This window comes from Lathyrus oleraceus, chromosome 7, assembly GCF_024323335.1.
Source record: "Lathyrus oleraceus cultivar Zhongwan6 chromosome 7, CAAS_Psat_ZW6_1.0, whole genome shotgun sequence".
Lineage (NCBI taxonomy): Eukaryota > Viridiplantae > Streptophyta > Magnoliopsida > Fabales > Fabaceae > Lathyrus > Lathyrus oleraceus.
The window spans coordinates 104,651,812-104,675,106 of record NC_066585.1 but is presented as its reverse complement, the minus strand read 5'-3'; the positions used below and the strand labels follow the sequence as shown (position 1 = coordinate 104,675,106).

The following is a 23,295-nucleotide window of genomic DNA, read 5'->3' as shown; positions in this document are numbered from 1 at the left end:
ACGCATAGAATATTAACACAAATGATAAAATTGACACAAGTGTTAGATTTTTTAATAAAAAGAACAAGGTAATTTTAATTTTATATTCTCGTAATTATTATTTCTCCGCATATTTAAAAATATACTAGTGTTTAATAAATTAACATCTCATTATTTGTATCTCATTATTTGTACGCTTGTATTTGAACAATATATTCATCAATAAGATTTTGTGATTGATAATTGGACAAACATAATTCTAATAGGATCACGAGTTTAAACTAAAAATATGGGGATCAGAGTAATATCTTCATACATTTCACCGCTATCAGACCTCGTTTTTGGTTCGTTTGTGGGTCGGAATAAATCTAAGGTCATAAGTTTGAACTAAGGAGGATTGAATAAATATGTACTTTGAACCAAGATGATAACCTGATCCATTACGAAAGGTGATATTCATACCTAAAAAGAAAAGACGATCACGGCCACATCATGTCATGTTATAATATAAACAACTAAATAACATGTTATGAAATGAAAGGTTCAACCACACTAATACCTTCTCGTTAAAAATTTTAAAAATAATATTCCACTTTGTCGAGAATAATGATATGCGAAACAAAGAGCAAAGACAATTAAAATAAATGGCATCAAACAACAAAATAACACGTCAAATAGTGTAATCAAATCTAAAAGATAAAAGACAAGTACACAAAGAATTTATTTGTCCATTTCAATCAAACTAATCTACTTTGAGAAAGAGAATACTTCCCTGATTCACTATACTTTAAAAAAGTTATTACAAGATATTAAAAATGAGTAAAAAAAATAGTCTCTCAAATTTTTAGGACTAACCATATTTTCAACCCAAAGTATTTTTCAATCTCTCTCACTTATTAGACATGTGATGAATAATTAACAAGTATATTAATTTTATTTTCAACTTAATAAAATCAAATTTAATTTTTCACAGGGATTTCTCTATTTCAACATCGCAATTGAAAAGTACTAAAATTATTGAATTGCGCTTTTATCTTGAAATGTTGGTTTAATAGAAAATAAAATATAAATAGTTGAATATTATCAAATAATAAAAGTGACCAGGTTTTATTTTGAATCCGTTAATTCTCATTATTGGTATCTACGGCACTTTCCTTAAAGTGATTTTCTAGTTTTATGATAAATTAATTCAATTTTTATATCCAATTCCTTGATATATAATTCACTCTTTTAACAACAACTTCCTAACTCCTTAGATGAGTTCGGAATCAAAACAGAAAATAGTGCTTGTTAATTTATAAATCACATAATTATATTATTATATATTCCTAGATTAATTATTAATTTCGATTGATTAATCTATTTCCGATTTTAAGAATTAAGATCAATAATCACTTTCAACCTAAGTTCAATTTATATGTTTGCAACACATAAAAAACTTTAAGAACAAGATTAATCGACTAACAACTATAATTTCAAATCAATACTATAACATTTTTTACTTTAGACAATAAAGAATAGACAACCGTTAGAAAACCGTCCTTTAAAGGTATAATAGACTGCACTTTTGCGTTGATGAGTTTCTATACAATAGCTAGAAAACCGTCCCTTATTTACTTTATACTATAATTCTAGAAACACGGGCATATCATATTTGTTATCCATTCATCATAAGCAACGATTAATAATAAAACCTATATACCTGTCGTGTATTCTTTTTTTGCCACTATTATGAAAGTGTGATCCTATTTTTTTTATTGAAAGCAAAATTTTCTCAAAATGTAAAACCTAGGAGTCAAACCCAGGTTCAATACCAACTTTCGCGGCCACTACACCACACTTATTTTTTTAATAATCTGAACCTCAATCAAATAAATAAATAAATTAATATATATATATATATATATATATATATATATATATATATATATATATATATATATATATATATATATATATATATGAAATATATATATATATATATATATATATATATATATATATATATATATATATATATATATATATATATATATATATATATATATATATATATATATATATATATATATATTGAAATATATATGAAATTCGAAAAAGTTGCAAGGGAAAATAGGTGGATGAGAAAACCCAATTTACGGTTGTAAGTTAAATTATAATATCCATTTTAATTGTAGATGTAGTTTTTAATTTTGTTCAAAACGGATAGTTTAATATATTAGGATAAACTTCAAGAATCTATTGAAAATTCAAGTGAAGCATGAACACAAACATTTCATTCACTATTTAGAAAAGAAAATTCCGGTAGAGTGAGATGTTATGGAAGAACTATTATATCATCATTGTTGAAAAAAAATGAAGAAATTTCTTTAATGAAAATACAATATGATGGTAAAATTTCTGATATGACGTAAAAGATGGGAGCAATGGAGGCACTTTAAAAAAGCATATATATGCAATAAAATCCATATTTAAGTGAAGATGAAGTAAATGATAAGATGAGAGAAGCTTTGTACAATGATAATATTCCAACACCGCACTCATCGACATCAACTTATGCTTCTGCTCATTAAAAGGCACTACAATTGATATTAATCAAAATTAACATTTAATTTATTAAGTATTGAGTTGTTATTTCTTTATTGTTTTGATTGGTAAAATTTATGTCTAAATTTCATAAAGATCTGAGTTCAATCACACTTTTAACTTTTGAAACAATGATATTTTCTCAAAATCTTGTTTATCATGAGTTGCTCAACAAAATCTACTTGCATGATACCTATGATAAGGTTAACATTGTTAGGACCCCTTCCAGATTCAGGAGATTTATAAGATTTCTATTACTTTGATTCAAGAAATTAATTTTCAAATTTATAATGGATATAATGGACATCATGTCTATACTTTGAAATACTTACAAACTTATGGTTAATGATGTTTAAAAGAGTGGTTAATTATGTTCAATGCATGCTTAATAAATTACTGCATTTTGAATAGAAATAAATTTGCTTCTTTGGTGTCTTTGGCTTTAAAAATATGATTATTTTAGTGTTTATAAGTATTAATTTATAAATTTTTTCTTCATACTTACAAGATAGAAATAAAGATGACCCTCAAGATGAACAAGACGGCAATCTCCAACATGACGAAGATCTTCATTATGATCAAGATGACGATCTTCAATATGATCAAGATGATGATATTCAATATGATCAAGTTGACGGTTCTCAAGATGATGATTCTCATGATCCTCAATACAATGAATATGATGAAGACCATCATTGATTCAAATATGGACAATTATGTTTTGTTTTATGGAGTTACATATGTCAACTAATTAGTTTATTACATTTCAAAGAGTTTGAATTTATTTTGAAAATATTTTTTTTTTACATTTCAAAGTGTTTATTACACTTCATCTTATTAATACTTCATATTGATATGTTTTGATCAATTTATTCATGTTTTGGGGACGATTATTTTTTCTGTTGTTACTAGAAAACCGCAACTTAAAACTAAAACTAAACCCGTGGACTATTGAAGTTTGAAGAGACAGTATTTTGAATCCGTGAGTAAGAATAAAAAACCACGCTCTAAAGGAACATGCAACGACCGTTTATTCCACGCCTGATAAACCTCCCCCCAAAGCCTTAGGCTATGGTTATTACACTTTAGGTTGCGGTTTTGCGTTGTTGTCAATAGTCATTTTTGTTGTAGTGCAAGAAAATAGTATAAAGGCAATTAAATGGTTCAACAAATCAAATCAAAATTATCTTATAAGACCTAAACTATAAAGACTTAGCTACTCATCATACAACTAAGCATAACTACGGGGTTAGAGAAATAACACATGAGAGTTTAGGTATAATTTGGTCTTCAATGGATGAAAATCTTCATTCCTAAGATCCTTGATCTATCTTTCCATCATAATTCGCTCTCCAAAGAGTCCAACCCTTGCAAAATCAGAAAATTTTCCTTTTAAAGGGGGCCTGAGTGCATCAGAAATCGCGTTACGATCCATTTTTCATCGTGATAGGATGTGTAAAACATGTGGTAATTGTAACGCGATGCTTTCTCATCATGTTGAGATTGGTCAAAAGTTGTCAAGATCAAGTAACAATCTGGATGAATCGTGGTGCAATTTTTCCAGTGGCTAGAAGCGTGTTTTCTTCACATTTTTCTCATAATTCTCCTCCTTGGGCAACTTTGTACCTTCTTTAATATAATGTTGATTTTTTTTCTAATAACAAGTATTTGTTGACTAAAATCTGCTTAAAACACATGGAATTTCTCCTAAAATTACATGATGATTAAATATCATCACAACCCCAATCTTTAATTGTTGCTTGTACTCAAGGAACTCGCTTGTAAACTAAAAATTTCAATAGAAAACAACATTCCTACCCTATCAATTCAAATCACCAATTTTAGAGCTCAAATTATCACTTTTGTTCCTTGCTTCAATCCAGACAAATCCAAAAAAATTCTTCCAACAATCATATGTACTAAACATGTTGTCATACCCTAATTTTTAACCTTAAGATCCCACTTGTCATCTATATCTTGCATACAAACAAGATCACATCTTTTTCCTCTCCCTCTCATCTTTGGTTTTTCCTTTTTGCAGGGATCATCAAGCACCTCTTTTTTGGTGTTTTACCTTTGCGTTTATATGTTCATTGCTTATCTAACCACTAATCAAAATAGCAAAACTATGTTTTGTTTTATTTAAGTTTATTGTGCAAGGTAGGGCTTTTCATCAAGAGCATCGAGCATGGCTCCTCAACTAGGTTTTCTTTGATTCCTCAGTAAAGTATGGTCAATCATTGGCTCTCAAGGGGATATCTCTCAAATCATGATCTATAAGGTTCTCAAGTATCTTTCAATCTCATTTTGATCAAGAGCATCTCAAAGTTTTGTTGCTTATTTCTCAAGAAAAAGTCAAAGGTTCATGTGCTTATTTCCATGCCTTCTTCAACAAGTTACCTCAAACTTTGAGAAATTCAATCAAGAGAAATTCAAGGACATCTTAATTTGAGTTCATATGATCATCCATGTACCTTTAAATGCAAGAAAAGCCAAAGTACACAAGTTTATTCTAAGAGGTTTGACCAATAGTCAACATTTAAAGTCAAAGATTAAAGGATCACAACTCCTTCAATTCTCAACATTTTTGAATGCTTTTTTTTGCACATGACTCTCCTCATTATCCTTTACAACTTATCTTTACATGACAAAAGACAATTATGTTTGGATGATCATCAAACATTTGGAGACATTATAGGTCATTTGTGGACTTAGTGAAATTTGACATATTTTCAAGTGACTTTTTCTCAACTTTCAAGGATTATAACTTCTTCAATTTTCAATGTTTGAGGCTGATTCATTTTGCATAATATCATTTATGACACTCTCTACAAGTTTTCTTCAAGGATCAAAGTCAAATTATGCTTGGAAGGCCATGAAATTCTTTGAAATATTACAGGTCATTTTCACCCATTTGGGACTCAAAAATTTCTAAGTTACATGACCAGGTTTCGTGCCAACTTCAACATGCCAAAACTTTGTGCTCAAGCATCCAAATGCAACCTTTCTTGGCACATTGTAATTTTTGATATGATGTCATCACATTGCAAGAAGAATGGGATCAAAAATCCTCCTGAGCAAGATGCCCCATTGAGTTCAACATGGTGACTTGGATCTGAAGAAATCACCATGATCCGAAATTTGAACTTTACTAATCTCAGTTATGAGCCAAATTACCACATGTTTTGGACCTAAACATGTTTAACCAAGTCTCCAGAAGTTAATTGACTCTTAAAACGCATCATTTGGTTGAGTTTTGATGGATTGGAAGTCACACTTTTTTCACATCATGATCAAATCGTTTTGCACGAATTGAGCTTCATTCTACACATATTTTGATCCTAACACATTCCCTATAAATAAAGCAACGTATTGTATTCATTTCCAAGCTTTTGAGAGCCAAGAAATCCCTGTTTCACTCTAAAATATTTCCAGAAAATTGAACTATTGGGTTTTGAATTCCAGCTTGTTTCAATCTAATTTCTTGATTCCATTAGCATCTTCGGTCTTCTCTAAAGCTTTTGCAATAATTCTCAAGATCTAAGACCTTTTGAAGTGCCATGACCAGATCGAGCTTCATCAACTTCTGACCACCATTTAGACAAGGTAGTTCTGAGCAAAGTGTAATCTTTTTTATTATAGTGAAAATCTCTTATTGGACAAGGGGGCTAGACTACTTTTGTGAGAGGAATCGTGATAAACTTTGTGTGTTGTTTTACTTCTTGCTTATGAATATTATTCATTCCACTGCTAACAAGTTTGAGAGGAATTATGATAATCGAGTTGAAAATTTTGGTTTAATCTGATGAGAAAAAACAAAGAAAAGCATAGAGAAAAAAGAGGAACACAATCACAAATAAGAACATAACGTAGAAACTTTAAAATCTGAGAAAAACCACAGCCGTTGTCAATAGATCGGAGAATAACACTACGTGAAAATTGTTACAACACATAATATAATCTCAACTAACTCAGACCCGCAGTACACTCACACCCTCCAAAATAAATATTTAACTACATGTCACAACACTCTATAATACAAGAGTATAAGAGAACAAAGAAAGTCATATATAAATTTAAAGTGCTTTTCTTCTTCTTCTCAACTCAGATCTGAAGATCAACCTCCCTCATGTTATGTTTGAATATCTGAAGATGACTTTCATATCCTTTCACGAGGGAAAGCCATGTTTCATTCCTTATGGACGGGTTCTTTCAGAACTCTTCATTCAACAAGGAGTAGAGAAAATTATGGTTAAGGTTACTTCACAAATCAAGGGTGATAAGTTAAAGATATCAGAAGCTATAAAAGCTATTGACCCTTTTAAGGTCAAGGTGGTCTCTTTGGATGGATCTTCCTCTTCTTATGTTTAACTTTTTTTTGTTTGTATATTTTGTTGTTATGTATCTTATCCTTCTCTTTCAATGAAATGTTTGTTTATCTCTGCTTATTGTTTTTGTTACTTCTTCTAAACTTTTTTAATGCATTTTTGTTACTTTTGTTTTCAAGTTTTTCTTACTGATTGATTGATAAACATTTCTACAAACTTTATGGATATGTGTCAAAGGGAGTTTTATGGCTAAAGTAGTTGCAGAATATAAATGTTATATATGAAGACATTACATGATCTGGATCTAAAGGCTTTTACATTTGTTTTTCTTAAAAGAAAGTTAGAATTCTCAGATTTGATCATTTGTCCATTCTTGTGACTCCAAATAAGCCTTATAGTCCTCATCCCACTCATTCTTCTTGAGATGTGTCAGATATGTTTTTGTGGTCTTACCATTTTTGGAGACTCCAACACACGTGCCTTCATCTTTTGCAGTTGTGAACCTCAGAGCCTTTGTAATTGCCTCAGATTTATGTTTTTCTTTCCTAGCCTGCTTCTTCATCAAATTGCGTATCTCTGTTTCAAAATCCCTCTTTTCAGCTTTGAATAACTTTCTTTTGCCCTTTTTTTACTACAAAGAAAAACTCTTCAAGAGGAATGTGATCTGGTTGATAATATAACATCTTGTTTTATAGAGAAGCTTTTGGACAAACTTTATTAATCTTGAAGACTATGTTTCTTGAATCTTGTTCTTCCTCTACTTTTTTCAAAGTCTTGCCTCCTATGCTATACTGTCAGAAACTAGCTTTGACTATCTTGAAAATTGTGGAATAAATGTTTATCTATCACCAGTTAATCAAGTTTTCTCTTAAATATATTTTTCTTTTCTTCAATATCTTTTCTCTTTCTATGCTATCCTGTTTTAATTAACTTTTTGTTGATGATAAAAGAAGGATAAAATCATGGGATAATTTAAAGAGGATAAAAGTATTTTGAATGCTTTTATACCTGAACCCGTATTAGAACTTATTATTTTTGTGTTTTAATTTGAAGAATGTTTCATTCTACTATCAGAATAAGTTATATAACTTGGATATGACTTAGGGGAAGCTTACAAAACTCAACCTTTGAACTATTAGACTCTGAGGCAGCGTACAAGCCTCAGACCCTGATGATATCAAGTTAGTTAAACTGATCAACCATTGTTTTTAAAAGAAAAGGTCCATTTAGAAGAAAAGCTTGGATATCTTAGAGTGTGGCATCGAATGGGACAATGAACAGTGTTAGATCAAGGTTTTTCTCCATCTAATAAAAAGTTTCAATTGTTAAAAAAAAATGAACACGTAATTTATCATAGTTAATGATTAAAGTTAACGAACATTGTTAATCCTCACTTTATTACAAAAGAGTCTTTAAAAAATTTGAGGTACACAAAGTTTATAATTATAAACTAATTCAAAATTTTAAATAAAACACTTGTGGAAGAGTTTAGAGTTTTCGTTTGACATATCAAAAAGATATATTCCAAATAGATTTTTTAAATCAAAATATTCAATATTTCTAAATTTTTTTCTTCAAATTAATCAAAATTTCTCAAACAATTTTTTTTTATTATAAAGAATGCGTTAATCTAATTGATGCGATCGCTGCACTAATGATGCTAGTTGAATTGGAAAGTTGGTGTGTATTTTTCACATATATTTTAGTTTCTTGCAAAAATTATTTTCTATAGTATTATCTTCTAGTCTATTGTTTTTCTTCGCTACTATAGCGGGGAAGAAATCTATAACAGCAGAAGCCATTGAAATTCAAATGACAAAACAATACAAAAGTAAGGCCTTGATTTATTAATTAATTGAAAAAAGAATACATGCCCGAGTACTTGGGGTGTAGATTATTGTATTTGAAACAATAGCTTAAAATAGAGCTGTAAGAAATAAGTTGAAGGGACACAATCATACAACAACTTCAATGAATCTAAATCCACGTAAAATGAACACAGATCTTCTACTATACCAGCAATTTGACACAGATGAAGGCCCTACATAGATAAAATAGAAGAAGGGTCAATTAAGTAGCATCACATGAATTTGGCTAATGCCATCTTCCTATGCTCATGTTGGATAAACGCCTCAGCTTCTAGATCAACACTGTTATTTCGGTTGAGAAACCTCGTATCTTGTCGACCGTCCTCTGTCTCACGACGAACCTTTACATGGTATGATTGGTTTGCCCCGGATATAGGTTTCTCGTATGTTGCAACATGGTGGTTTTGATGATGATGATGATGCGGTGGATAAGATGCAGGTTCCAAAATCTCATGGATGTGACTCCACCTATAATTGTTGTTTTGGTATGCCATTTCGAAACTCTTGGGTTGTTCTGTTGGAAAATTGGTGGTAGTTATGTTGTTCTTTTATATAGCTAGTTTGTTTTAATTTCAGCTTCTATATTTATAGTTTATTATTATACGTGTGGTTAAATATTAGTTATTCGATAATGATATGAAAGAATCTAATGCCTCCATTGATTCAACCAATGCAACTTTTATTCCTTCAAAACCAATAAAGTGTATACCAATTTCGATTTTTCTATATATGATCAAGAACAAGTTGTGTTCTAGACGCTAGAATATTAACACAAATGATAAAATTGACACAAGTGTTAGATTTTTTAATAAAAAAAACAAGGTAATTTTAATTTTATATTCTCGTAATTATCATTTCTCCGCATATTTAAAAATATGCTAGTGTTGAATAAATTAACATCTCATTATTTGTACACTTGAATTTGAACAACATATTCACCAATAAGATTTTGTGATTCATAATTGGACAAAACTAATTCTAAGAGGATCACGAGTTTAAACTAAAAATATGGGGATCGGAGTAATATTTTCACACATTTCACTTTCAGTGCTATCAGTTTGAACTAAGGAGGATTGAATAAATATGTACACTCAAAATGATAAGTTAAAAATTTAAAAAATAATATTTCACTTGTTGGGGGGCGACAACCTAATCCATTGCGAAAGGTGATATTCATACCTAAAAAGAAAAGACGATCACGGCCACATCATGCCATGTTATAATATAAACAACTAAATAACATGTTATGAAATGAAAGATTCAATCACACAAACACCTTCTCGTTAAAAATTTAAAAAATAATATTCCACTTTGTTGAGAATAAAGATGTGCAAAACAAAGAGCAAAGACAATTAAAATAAATGACATCAAACAAAAAAATAACACGTCAAATAATGTAATCAAATCTGAAAGATAAAAGACGAGTACACAAAGAATTTGTTTGTCCAGTTCAATCAAACTAATCTACTTTGAGGGAGAAGATAGCTCCCTGATTCACTATACTTTAAAAAAGTTATTACACGATATTAAAAATGAGTAAAAAAAATAGTCTCTCAAATTTCTAAAGACTAACCATATTTTCAATCCAAAGTATTTTTATCTCTCTCACTTATTAGACATGTGATGAATAACTAACAAGTGTATTAATTTTTTTTTTCAACTTAATAAAATCAAATTTCATTTTTCGCATGAATTTCCCTATTTCAACATCGAAATTGAAAAGTACTAAAATTATTGAATTGTGTTTTTATCTTGAAATGTTGGTTTAATAGAAAATAAAGTATAAGTAGTTCAATATTATCAAATAATAAAAGCAATCAGGTTTTATTTCTAATCCGTTGATTCTTATTATTGGTAACTACGTCACTTTCCTTAAAGTGATTTTCTAGTTTTATGATAAATTAATTCAATTGTTATACCCATTGACATATAATTCACTCTTTTAACAACAACTTCCTAACTCCTTAGATGAGTTCGAAATCAAAACACAAAATAGTGCTTGTTAATTTATAAATCACATAATTATATTATTATATATTCTTAGATTAATTATTAATTTCAAATGATTAATCTATTTCCGATTTCAAGAGTTATGGTCAATAATCACTTTCAACCTAAGTTCAATTTATATGTTCGTCAACACATAAAAAACTTTAAGAACAAGATTAATCGACTAACAACTAGAATTTCAAATCAACACTACAATATTTTTTACTTTAGACAACAGAAGAATAGGCAACGGCTAGAAAATCATCCTTTAAAGGTATAATAGACTGCACTTTTATATGCGTTGATGAGTTTCTATACAGTAGCTGGAAAATCATCCCTTATTTACTTTACGTCAGTGGTGGAGTCAGATAAATTTTTTTGGGATGGCCGCTAACGTAAAATAAAGATTATAAATAAAATGTAAATAGTATTTTAAATAAAACATTAAAGTTAAAATAAATACAAAGTTAATTACTAAAAATTTAAATTACATGACTTAAAACTATCTTAAAGTAATGCTTTACGCGTTCCGAGTGACTTGAAATCGTCAATAATTGACTCCGAACTAATGCTTGCACTAATCTCCCTTTCAATATATACTATCATGCTATCTCCAAGAAACCCATCATCCATCTTGTTTCTCAACTTAGTCTTAATAATTTTCATTGCTGAAAAAGACCTCTCAGTTGTGGCCGTAGAAACGGGAAGAGTCATGATAAGACGAAGTAGTCTATCAATCAAGAAGTAAGTTTCAGCCTGTCCAGATGCAACCAAACATGAACATAATTCTTGAATAATTGATAAATTATTCAAGTTTGATGCTTGACGAGCAACAAATAGAAAATGTTGGAGTTGAAATTGCAAATTATTCTTCTCTTGATCACTAAAATCCATAGGATAATATTTTTCAACTAAAGAACAAATAGTATCAATGCTAAAAGCTTTATATCCATCCTTAGGAGATAAAGAACAAGAAAAAGTTAACAAATCCATTGCCTGCTCACTGAATCTGCTATTCAACTCTTGTAACTGTTTGTCAATGGTAGTGAAAAAGATTTCAACTTTAAAGTAATGTTGAATTGTGACTTGATTCTCTTCAAGACGGGAGCGTCTAAATCTTGTTGTTGAATGAACATCATTAAGATCAGGAATCTCAATACCATGCTTTTCACAAAAAGATACCACTTTAGTAAATAATATATCCCAACCATTTTCTCTCAAACCTTGAATAAGATGTTTTGTTGAAAGAACCAAGTTCATAGCATTAACTACATCTTGATTTTTTTTTGTAAGGCTTGACAAAACATATCTGTTATTTCCATGATTTCTTTCATCAAGTGCAAAATAAATATAAAATCAAATGCCTTCAAGTAATTGTAACAACTATCTGCATCCCCACGTGTAGCATAACTCCCTCTATCTTTTGCAATTTTTTTAAAAACTAAACAAGTTTCTTCATACATGTTTATCAAGCTAGAAATTGAATCGTAATGTGATCCCCAACGAGTATCTCCAGCTCGTTTCAATGTACCAACTTGATTTTCACCTTTACCGTTACAATCTCATCAAACTCTAACAAATAAGCAATTTCTTCTAATTGGGCAGCTTGTAACTCATCATGACGCTTTGTAGAAGAACAAACAACATTCAGAACAAAGATCAGCTTCTCAAAAAATTTATGAACAGGTTTGACTTCTCTTGATGATGTAACTAATGCAAGTTGCAATCGATGAGCAAAATAATGAACATAGTATGCATAAGGACAATCCTTCATAAAGAGGGCTTGTAAACCATTCCATTCTCCTCTCATATTGCTAGCACCATCATACCCTTGGCCATGAATGTTAGAAACATCAAGGTTATGTCGAGAAAGTATATCACATATTGCTTCCTTAAGAGTTAAAGATGTGGTGTCTTTAACATGTGCCACATCAAAAAATCTCTCTTGTATTAAACCAAATTTATCAACAAATCTTAATACAAGAGCCATTTGTTCCTTTTTTGACTCATCACGAGCTTCATCAACAATGATACAAAATTTGGAATCACCAATTTCCTCACGAATACTCTTTTTCACCCTACTAGAAAGAATTTGCAAGAGATCTTTTTGAATTTGATGTGAAGTATACTTGCAACTTTGTGGAGCATTTTCCAACACAACTTTTGCAACTTCATCATTGTAGGATGCTAAAAGTTTCAATAACTCAAGAAAGTTACCTTGATTTCTTGATTTGCTACTTTCGTTGTGACCCCTAAAAGCACAAGCTTGTAGTGTTAACCAACGAACAGTGTCAATTGAAGTCTTGAGTCGTAACCGATTATTCATTCTTTGACTTGAATTTTGCACTTGAATAACATTTCTAATATGACCATCTTGATTCAACAAGTCTTGACAAGCTTTCATTGCATTGTTGTGTGGTGAGCAAGGATCCTTCCCTATGTGTTTAAGAAAGGAACGATGTTTTCCATTCCTAACTTTCTTCCAATTTCTAAAACCCATAGAAATAAAGATAAGTGATCCGGGACGTCCACTTAGTTTTTTGCTAAAAAGGTAACATGGTAAGCAATATGCGGCATCTTCAGATGGTGAGTATTCTAACCATGATGGAAATATGCTAAACCAAGTATGTTGAAACCTTCTCGGATGATCCTCGTTACCGGATAAAGGATAGTTTTCTAAATGAATTTGATATGGACCCCATTTTAGATAAGCTCTTCGTATTGCATCCACTTGATTTGGTGGATATTGCCAAATCGGAGGACGCTTTCCAAGATCGCGTTCCAAAGAATTTTCAAAACCATGATGCTCTTCAATTGTTGGATTCTCAAGAACTGTTTTAGATTCAGATGTCGGGATTATGATTTCTTCATCTCTCTCTTCTCTTTCAATTTCACATGTTTTCCTTTTGAAAAAAGAATCAATTTTCCTATTATTCATCTTTACTCTTCCTATAATATCATATCAGATCCAAAAATCAATTTAGAGAACATAAAAATTAAAAGAGAAAAAAATTAATAAACTTAATTAATCAACTTTAATCCGCTTTCAAATACCGGTAACTTCACTATTAGAAATTAGCAGCAACAATGATTAAATTAGCAGCAACAATGATTAAATTAGCAGCAACAATGATTAAATTAGCAGCAACAATGATTATATATATATATATATTTTTTTTGAAACTCGAAAAAATCACAAGGGAAAATAAGTGGATGAGAAAATCCAATTTGCGGTTGTAAGTTAAATTATAACATCCATTTTAATTGCAGAGGTAGTTTTTAATTTTGTTCAAAATTGATAGTTTAATATATTAGGATAAACTTCAAGAATCTATTGAAAATTCAACTGAAGCATGAACACAAACATTTCAATCACTATTTGGAAAAGAAAATCCCGATAGAGTGAGATGTTATGGAAGAACTATTATATCATCATTGTTGAAAAAAATGAAGAAATTTCTTTAATGAAAATGCAATATGATGGTAAAAAATTTGATATGATGTAAAAGATGGGAGCAATTGAGGCACTTTTGAAAAGCATGTATATGCAACAAAATCCATATTTAAGTGAAGATGAAGCAAATGATAAGATGAGAGAAGCTTTGCACAATGATAATATTCCAACACCACACTCATCGACATCAACCTGTGCTCCTGCTCATCAAAAGACACTACAATTGATATTAATCAAAATTAGCATTTAATTTATTAAGTATTGAGTTACTATTTCTTTATTGTTTTGATTGGTAAGATTTATGTCTAAATTTCATAAAGATCTGAGTTCAATCACGCTTTTAACTTTTGAAACAATGATGTTTTCTCAAAATCTTGTTTATCATGAGTTGACTCAATAAAAATCTACTTTCATGATACCTATGATAAGGTTAGCATTATTAGGACCCCTTCGAGATTCAATAGATCTATAAGATTTCTATTTCTTTGATTCAATGAACATAACGGACAAGGTAAACATAGTTAGAACCTTACATATTCATATATATTTGAAAATAATTTTCAAATTTATAATGGATATAATGGACATCATGTCTATACTTTGAAATACTTACAAACTTATGGTTAATGATGTTTAAAAGTGTGGTTAATTATGTTCAATGCCTGCTTAGTAAATTACTTCATTTTGAATAGAAATAAACTTGCTTCTTTGGTGTCTTTGGATTTAAAAATGTGATTATTTTAGTGTTTATATTAATTTATAAAATTTTTCTTCATATTTACAAGTTAGAAATAAAGATTATCCTTAAGATGAACAAGACGACGATCTCCAATATGACGAAGATCTTCATTATGATCAAGATGACGATCTTCAATATGATCAAGATGATGATATTCAATATGATCAAGTTGACGGTTCTCAAGATGATGATTCTCATGATCCTCAATACAATGAATATGATGAAGACCACCATTGATTCAAATATGGACAATTATGTTTAGTTTTATGGAGTTACATAAGCCAACTAATTAGTTTATTACATTTCAAAGAGTTTGAATTTATTTTGAAAATATTTGTTTTTGCATTTCAAAGTGTTTATTACACTTCATCTTATTAATACTTCATATTGATATGTTTTGATCAATTTATTCATGTTTTGGGGTCAGTTAATTTGTGTTGTTACTAGAAAACCGCGACTTAAAACTAAAACTAAACTCGTGGACTATTGAAGTTTCAAGAGACAATATTTTAAATCCGTGAGTAAGAATAAAAAAACCACGCTCTAAAGGAACATGCAACGACCGTTTATTCCACGCTTGATAAACCGCCCCCTAAAGCCTTAGGCTATGGTTATTACACTTTAGGTTGCGGTTTTGCATTGTTGCCAAAAGTCATTTTTGTTGTAGTGAAAGAAAATAGTATAAAGGCAATTAAATGGTTCAACAAATCAAATCAAAATTATCTTATAAGACCTAAACTATAAAGACTTAGCTACTCATCATACAACTAAGCATAACTACGAGGTTAGAGAAATAACACATGAGGCTTTAGGTATAATTTGGTCTTCAATGGATGAAAATCTTCATTCCTAAGATCCTTGATCTATCTTTCCATCATAATTCGCTCTCCAAAAAGTCCAACCCTTCCAAAATCAGAAAATTTTCCTTTTAAAGGGGGCCTGAGCGCGTCAGAAATCGCGTTACGATCCATTTTTCATCGTGATAGGATGTGTAAAACATGTGGTAATTGTAACGCGATGCTTTCTCATCATGTTGAGATTGGTCAAAAGTTGTCAAGATCAAGTAACGATCTGGATGAATCGTGGCACAATTTTTCCAGTGGCTAGAAGCGTGTTTTCTTCACATTTTTCTCATAATTCTCCTCCTTGGGCAACTTTGTACCTTCTTTCATATAATGTTGATTTTTCTTCTAATAACAAGTATTTATTGGCTAAAATCTTCTAAAAACACATGAAATTTCTCCTAAAATTACATGATGATTAAATATCATCACAACCCCAATCTTCAATTGTTGCTTGTACTCAAGGAACTCACTTGTAAACTAGAAATTTCAATAGAAAACAACATTCTTACCCTACCAGTTCAAATCACCAATTTCAGAGCTTAAATTATCACTTTTGTTCCTTGCTTCAATCCAGACAAATCCAAAAAAGTTCTTCCAACAAACATATGTACTAAACATGTTGTCATACCCTAGTTTTTAACCTTAAGATCCCACTTGTCATCTATATCTTGCATACAAACAAGATCACGTCTTTTTCCTCTCCCTCTCATATTTGGTTTTTCCTTTTTGCAGGGATCATCAAGCACCTCTTTGTTGGTGTTTTACCTTTGCGTTTATATGTTCATTGCTTATCTAACCACTAACCAAAATAGCAAAAATATGTTTTGTTTTCTTTAAGTTTATTGTGCAAGGTAGGGCTTTTCATCAAGAGCATCAAGCATGGCTCTTTAACTAGGTTTTCTTTGATTCCTTAGCAAAGTATGGTCAACCATTGGTTCTCAAGGGGATATCTCTCAAAGCATGATCTATAAGGTTCTCAAGTATCTTTCAATCTCATTTTGATCAAGAGCATCTCAAAGTTTTGTTGCTTATTTCTCAAGAAAAAGTCAAAGGTTCATGTGTTTATTTCCATGTCATCTTTAACAAGTTACCTCAAACTTTGAGAAATTCAACCAAGAGACATTCAAGGACATCTTAATTTGAGTTCATATGATCATCCATGTACCTTTAAATGCAAGAAAAGCCAAAGTACACAAGTTTATTCCAAGAGGTTTGACCAAAAGTCAACATTTAAAGTCAAAGATCAAAGGATCACAACTCCTCCAATTCTCAACATTTTTGAATGCTTATTTTTGCATATGACTCTCCTCATTATCCTTACAACTTATCTTTACATGACAAAATAAAATTATGCTTGGAGGATCATCAAACATTTGGAGACATTATAGGTCATTTGTGGACTTAGTGAAATTTGACATATTTTCAAGTGATTTTTTCTCAACTTTCAAGGATTATAACTTCTTTAATTTTCAACATTTGAGGCTGATTCGTTTTGTATAATATCATTTGTGATGCTATCTACAAGTTTTCTTCAAGGATCAAAGTCAAATTATTCTTGGAAGGCCATGAAATTATTTGAAATATTACAGGTCATTTTCACCCATTTGGGACTCAGAAATTTAAGTTATATGACCAGGTTTCGTGCCAACTTCAACATGCCAAAACTTTGTGCTCAAGCATCCAAATGCAACCTTTCTTGGCACATTGTAATCTTTGATATGATGTCAACACATTGCAAGAAGAATGGGATCAAAAAGCCTCCTGAGCAAGATGCCCCATTGAGTTCAACATGGTGACTTGGATCTGAAGAAATCACCATGATCCGAAATTTGAACTTCACTAATCTCAATTATGAGCCAAAAACTCCAGCTTGTTTCAATCTAATTTCTTGATTCCATTAGCATCTTCGGTCTTCTCTGAAGCTTTTGTAATAATTCCCAAGATCTAAAATCATTTGAAGTGCCCTGACCAGATTGAGCTTCATCAACTTCTGACCACCATTTGGACAAGATAGTTCTGAGCATCATTTAAACTCATACAAGTTACCACAATGTAGTCCTTCACTCTCTGATGCTTTCCCCTAACTTATCTGGTATTGATTGATTGTTTTCATCATTTTATTTTATTTTTCATGGCTTGCTTGCTTCTGAAACTTCTCTTAAATTCTTCATACTCAGTTTATATAAATGAATTTTGAGAATGAGTTCAAATTCATGATGATGAGGCGATCACATTGGTGTTAGTCTCGTGTTCTGAATTTATCAAACGATGAAACTCCGGTGTGAGATCACCGGGGAAGATGACCAGAGTGTGTTAGGTCATCTGAGTTTGGCTATACACGTTGATAATTTAGAATGTTCTTATTGGTCCATTTTGAATTAGATCCAGTGTTTCATTTATTCTAATTTCCATCGTGCGTCCTAGCCTGAGGATTGTTGGATCTTCCATGTCAATTGATGAGGCCAAATCCAATGCTCCGTGTTTTTTCTGATCTTATTTCTTATACTTTTTTCATTTACCGAAATAATTTCTAAAATTTTCTTTTATTTTTCTTCATCTGATTTTTATTTTTCAATATTTTATTTTCTTGAGTTCCTATTGTTTATGGATTTTCTCTTTTTTCCTCTGTTTTGATTGGTTTAAAAATACTTTTATGTATTTTAAAATTCTGAAAAATTTATTTTATGCTTCTTATTTTATTTCCAACCTTCCATAATTTTATTGGCCATTTATTTGATTTTGAAGGAATTTATGGATTTTATCTTTTATTTCCCTTTTAAAATTCATTTTAAAAATGTTTTGATGCATTTTATTTTATTTTATTTCATTTTATATTTGTTTGATCTTTGTTGACTTCTGTTGGCCTTGAATCTTAATTTTTTTGATCATATGTCTCATCAAATTCAATGGATCTTAGGTGTTGATGGGGTAAAAACCCTAATCCACCAAAATGGATGATTGATTTTATGATGATCTGATCAAGCCTTTAATCCAATTTGGATTTGTTCTCTCTTGTCCTCTTCTTCTTCATTTCTTTCTTTTCCTCTTGATCAATTGGATGATTTGTGTCCGTCTTGTTCATGATATATGGATTGGTACTTGATGAACTTTCATCATTTCAAATATACCTCCTAATTGATCATGGATCATTTAAGATAATTTGGATTGATACATAAGTTTTTCCTAAGTATTATGAAGTATTGATCGATGTAATAAACCACTCTCATAGCCTTTGTGCTTGATCAATTCTCATGTATTTTTTATGTGACATAACTTTTGGAGAACGATTTACATATAATTTATCTAGCATGTATTAACACAAACATTATTATTGACAAACCTCAGATAGCTATGACTTCTACATAAGTCCAATTACGATTGCTTAATATATCGCTAAATTTGTCCCGAAAGCAAATCATTTTCGTAAGTGAGATTGTAAGTCTCCTACTCCTCATGGTATTGTGTGAAACATATTATTTCCTTTTCACCTATAAAGAAATGCCAGGTTTGAGCAGAGATTTGGTGGAGTTAAAGCTACCAATAAGTCTGGGAAGAAGTCGGTCTTTCATGATAAAGCCTTAGGCACTTATTAATGGGTGGTGATGCCATTTGACTTGAAGAATGCTGGAACAACTTACTAGAGGATGATGAATTCTATTTTTCATGATTATATCGAGACATTTATGCAAATATATATTGATGATATAGTCATTAAGTCTGCGTCAGGAAATGGTCATGTCGACAACCTTTGACACTCATTTGAAAGAATGAGAAAGTACTGACTAAAAATGAATCCAATTAAGTGTGCTTTTTGTGTGCAGGCCGGAGATTTCCTTGGCTTTATTGTCCATAAGAAGGCCATCGAGATTAACCAAAATAAGACTAAGGCTATCATGGAAATTCAACCTCCTTCGACTAAGAAAGAGCTTCAATCTTAATTGGGGAAGATTAACTTTTTGAGGAGGTTTATCTCAAACCTTAGTGGCAAGATTTGACCGTTATCTCCGCTACTTTGCCTGAAAAGGGAAGTGTTTAAATGGAAGCTAGAGCATCAAAGAGTTTTTGACGAAATAAAGGAGTACTTGATGAATCCTCCAATTTTGTCCCTCCTGTTAGAAATAGATGCATGAGGTTGAATATTTCTACTGCAGACTCTACTATAGGAAGCATGTTAGCATATGAGGATGATAATGGTTTTAAAAGGGCCATTTATTACCTTATTCGAGTCTTGAACGATGCAACAACTAGGTATAGTCTTATGGAAAGATGTGCCTTTGTTTGTATTTTTCATGTATGAAATTAAAAAATTATATAAAGCCAGTTGATGTGTATGTGTCTTCGCATTTCAACATTATTAAACACATGTTATCTATACCAATTTTGCATAGTCGAATTGGAAAATAGGCTCTTACCCTAACATAATATTCCCTAACATATATTCCTTTAAAGGCAATGAAGGGAAAGGTGGTCGCTAGCTTTATCGTCTATCAAGCGATAGTCGAGGCACCCCAAAATTATTGGAGCCAGAACTTTGGAAGCCATACTTCGATGGCTCTAGCCATAAAAATGGAACTGGAAATTTTAATAATATCACCTGATAAGATTCCAACGAAGTTCAAATATAGAATTGATGGCTCTTGCTCAAATAATGAGGCAAAGTATGAGGCTTTAATAGTTGGTCTTGAAATCTTGTTAGATTTAGGGGAAAAAGAGTCGAGATTAGATGAGACTCGTAATTAGTTGTTAAGTAGATAACGAAGGAGTACAAATGTATTAAGGAAAACTTAATCATGTACTTTGTTATAGCCAACCGACTAATCAAGTGTTTCGATTTTGTGGATATTCAACATGTTCCTTGACTTGAAAATTAAAAGGCGAATGAGTTGGCACAAATTGCTTTCAGGATACAGAGTATCAAAAGAGAAGTTATAAGATTTGATTGAAGTACGAGGAAGAGTAAAACCATCAAGGTTGTCTTTTTCAGATATAATAATGACGAAGTTGGGGTCAGCAGATCCTGGAAATTTTGAGGTCTTTTCCATCGAAAATTTGACTGATACTGACTGGAAAAGACCAATAGTAGAATACTTAGAGAATCCGACAGGATCGACTGATCGAAAGGTTAAGTACAAATCATTAGACAATGTTATCATATGGAACAAATTATTCAAGAAAATGCGTGAGAGTATTTTACTCAAATGCCTTTATGAGAGTGAGGCATATTTATCTGTATCGAGCATTCATAACGGAGCATGTGGTTCCCATCAAGTGGGACACAAGAGGAGATGGTTGTTATGTCGACAAGGCATTTATTGGCCTACCATGCTAAAGGATTATATTGAGTTCACTAAGGGTTGTCAAGAGTGTCAACTACTCGCAGACATTCAATATGTACCTGCAAACGAATTACATGTAATTGTGAAGCCATGGCCGTTCAGAGATTGGGCATTGGATTTAATTTTTGAAATTCGAATAGCATCATCTAAAAGTCAGAAATATATTTTAGTGGGTATTTATTATTTTACTAAGTGGATAGAAGTGATTCCCTTAGTTAATGCTGACCAAGAGGCAATAATAGAGTTCATTCATAAACATATTGTTTATAGATTTAGAATTCCTGAGACCATTTCGATTGATCAAGGATCAATGTTCACTGGTCAAAAAATGCAAGAGTTTACCTGTCGAAATATATTTGCAGTCAGCTTGAATTCAAAGACAGAGCGAAATTCCATTTGATCATTATTAGAATATGATGTTGGACGAAATGGTTGATTTGGATGAAGAAATGTTAGCAGTGCTGAATGTCTTAATAAGGAAAAAATAGATATTAGCTAATGCCTACAGTACAAAGGTTAAAGTAAAGACCTTTTCAGTCAGAGACTATGTATGGAAAGTCATTCTACCTATGGATAAAAAAGATAGGACTTTGGATAAATGGTCTGCTAATCGGGAAGACCCATTTAGATTATTCAATCATTTTCAAATAATGATGATGAGATTAAAGAGTTAGCATGTGATTGTCGAATCCTGATAGTAAATGGTAAATACTTAAAAAGTTATAAACTTATGCTACAGAAAATTCGAATTGTAATATAATAACATATAGACGTGAAAGCGCCAAAATGGTATTTATAAAAGTGCCAAAATGGAAAATTCATTACAAGATATTAAAAAACAAGAATAATCAAAGTACGTGTCAAATAGGGAATTTGGATTTGAACTCTTTGAGCTTGATCTTCGAAAAGTTAAGCCTTACCATTAAACAATCGTGGGTCTTTTTCAGAGATTCAATTTCAAGTCCTAGGTTGAGAGAAACTCCAGCATGTTCAACACCTTTGTCAATTTCAACTTTTTGTTTTTCCAGGTTGTCAATTTCTTTGGTAAATTTAAGGATTTTGGCACGACGTTGTGAGATATGTTCGCCGAGTGAAGCTTTCTTGTCTGTGTTTTCTTGGAGTTTTGTTTCGAGCTTGTCGAATTCCTTCTCAGGCGCATCACCCAAGTCCTAGGCTACAACCATAGCCTCTTTTGTTTGTTGGAGTCGAGCATTATTGGTTCTTTTAAGGTCAATATCCCAACAGACTTGTTTGAAATAAGCTTTAAAGTTGAACAAGTATTGGACCATAGAATCAGAGACTCGATGTTTGTTGAGCTCGACCAACAATGTTGGAATGTCAGTGCCAAGTCGAGAATCTCCTTAGATAGAATTCAAGAGGTCAACTTCAAAGATGTCTTCCTTTAGTTGTTGTATTAAGAGGTTCACCGAGTCATCACCTGTGTCAGCCAGCGAACCAATAGAGGATTGGGAGGACCTAGATCTAGTTGAAAGCTTGTAGAGATTTTGAAGCCTTTTTAGAGCATCTCTTGGGTTCTTCATTTTTAGGGAAAAGATTTCTTCTTGGTTCAGAGAATAGTTGAATGATGATCCATGAATAACAGGTTAGGCTTGTTTTTCCGTGGCGGTGACAAACTGATTTTCCTTTTCTGTTGGAACAATTTCGACATTTGGGATAGTTTGCTCTTGTTCCATTATTTCATAGCTTTTTGTTGTTGGTTTGTTGGAAGACAAGTTATCATGAATGAAAGCTATGGTGTCATCTAATTCTTCGTTTCTTTCGATGGACAATTATTTGACATTAGCCTCCGCCTCAGGATTCGGTTCGGTATAGACACCTATACCTTCACCAGTTGCTTTGTTCTCTAGATGAATAGAGGAAAAGCTAGAGTCAATAAAGTCCGACCAATGAATATGAGAAAAGTTTTCAGAAGGAATCAAACGGGGGATACTTGTCGGTTCATTCACCACGTTCTCGCCTGACTTCGACGGTTCCTAGATATGAAAAAATGGTTAGTTTTGGAATTGAAAATTAAGAAGTAATTTTGTGTATTGTGTGAGGTAATACCTTAGGATCATTTTGTTCAACTAGGTTTTTTTTGTTCATCTTGCGTTTGTTGCTCAATAGGAAATTTTTATGCTCCTTTACCTTTATTGGAGGGACTAGTAGCC

At 31.4% G+C, this 23,295-nt stretch overlaps 1 long non-coding RNA gene across 2 annotated transcripts in view; it reads right to left on the bottom strand.

Moving 5' to 3' along the window:
* Positions 1-9,316, bottom strand: part of LOC127107474 (uncharacterized) — a 41,399-nt gene extending 32,083 nt beyond the window's left edge. For both annotated transcript variants that reach the window (XR_007795738.1, XR_007795737.1), the window contains exon 1: positions 9,065-9,316. This is a non-coding gene — a long non-coding RNA (uncharacterized LOC127107474). The remainder of the gene's footprint in view (positions 1-9,064) is intronic.
* Positions 9,317-23,295: the final 13,979 nt, after the last annotated feature.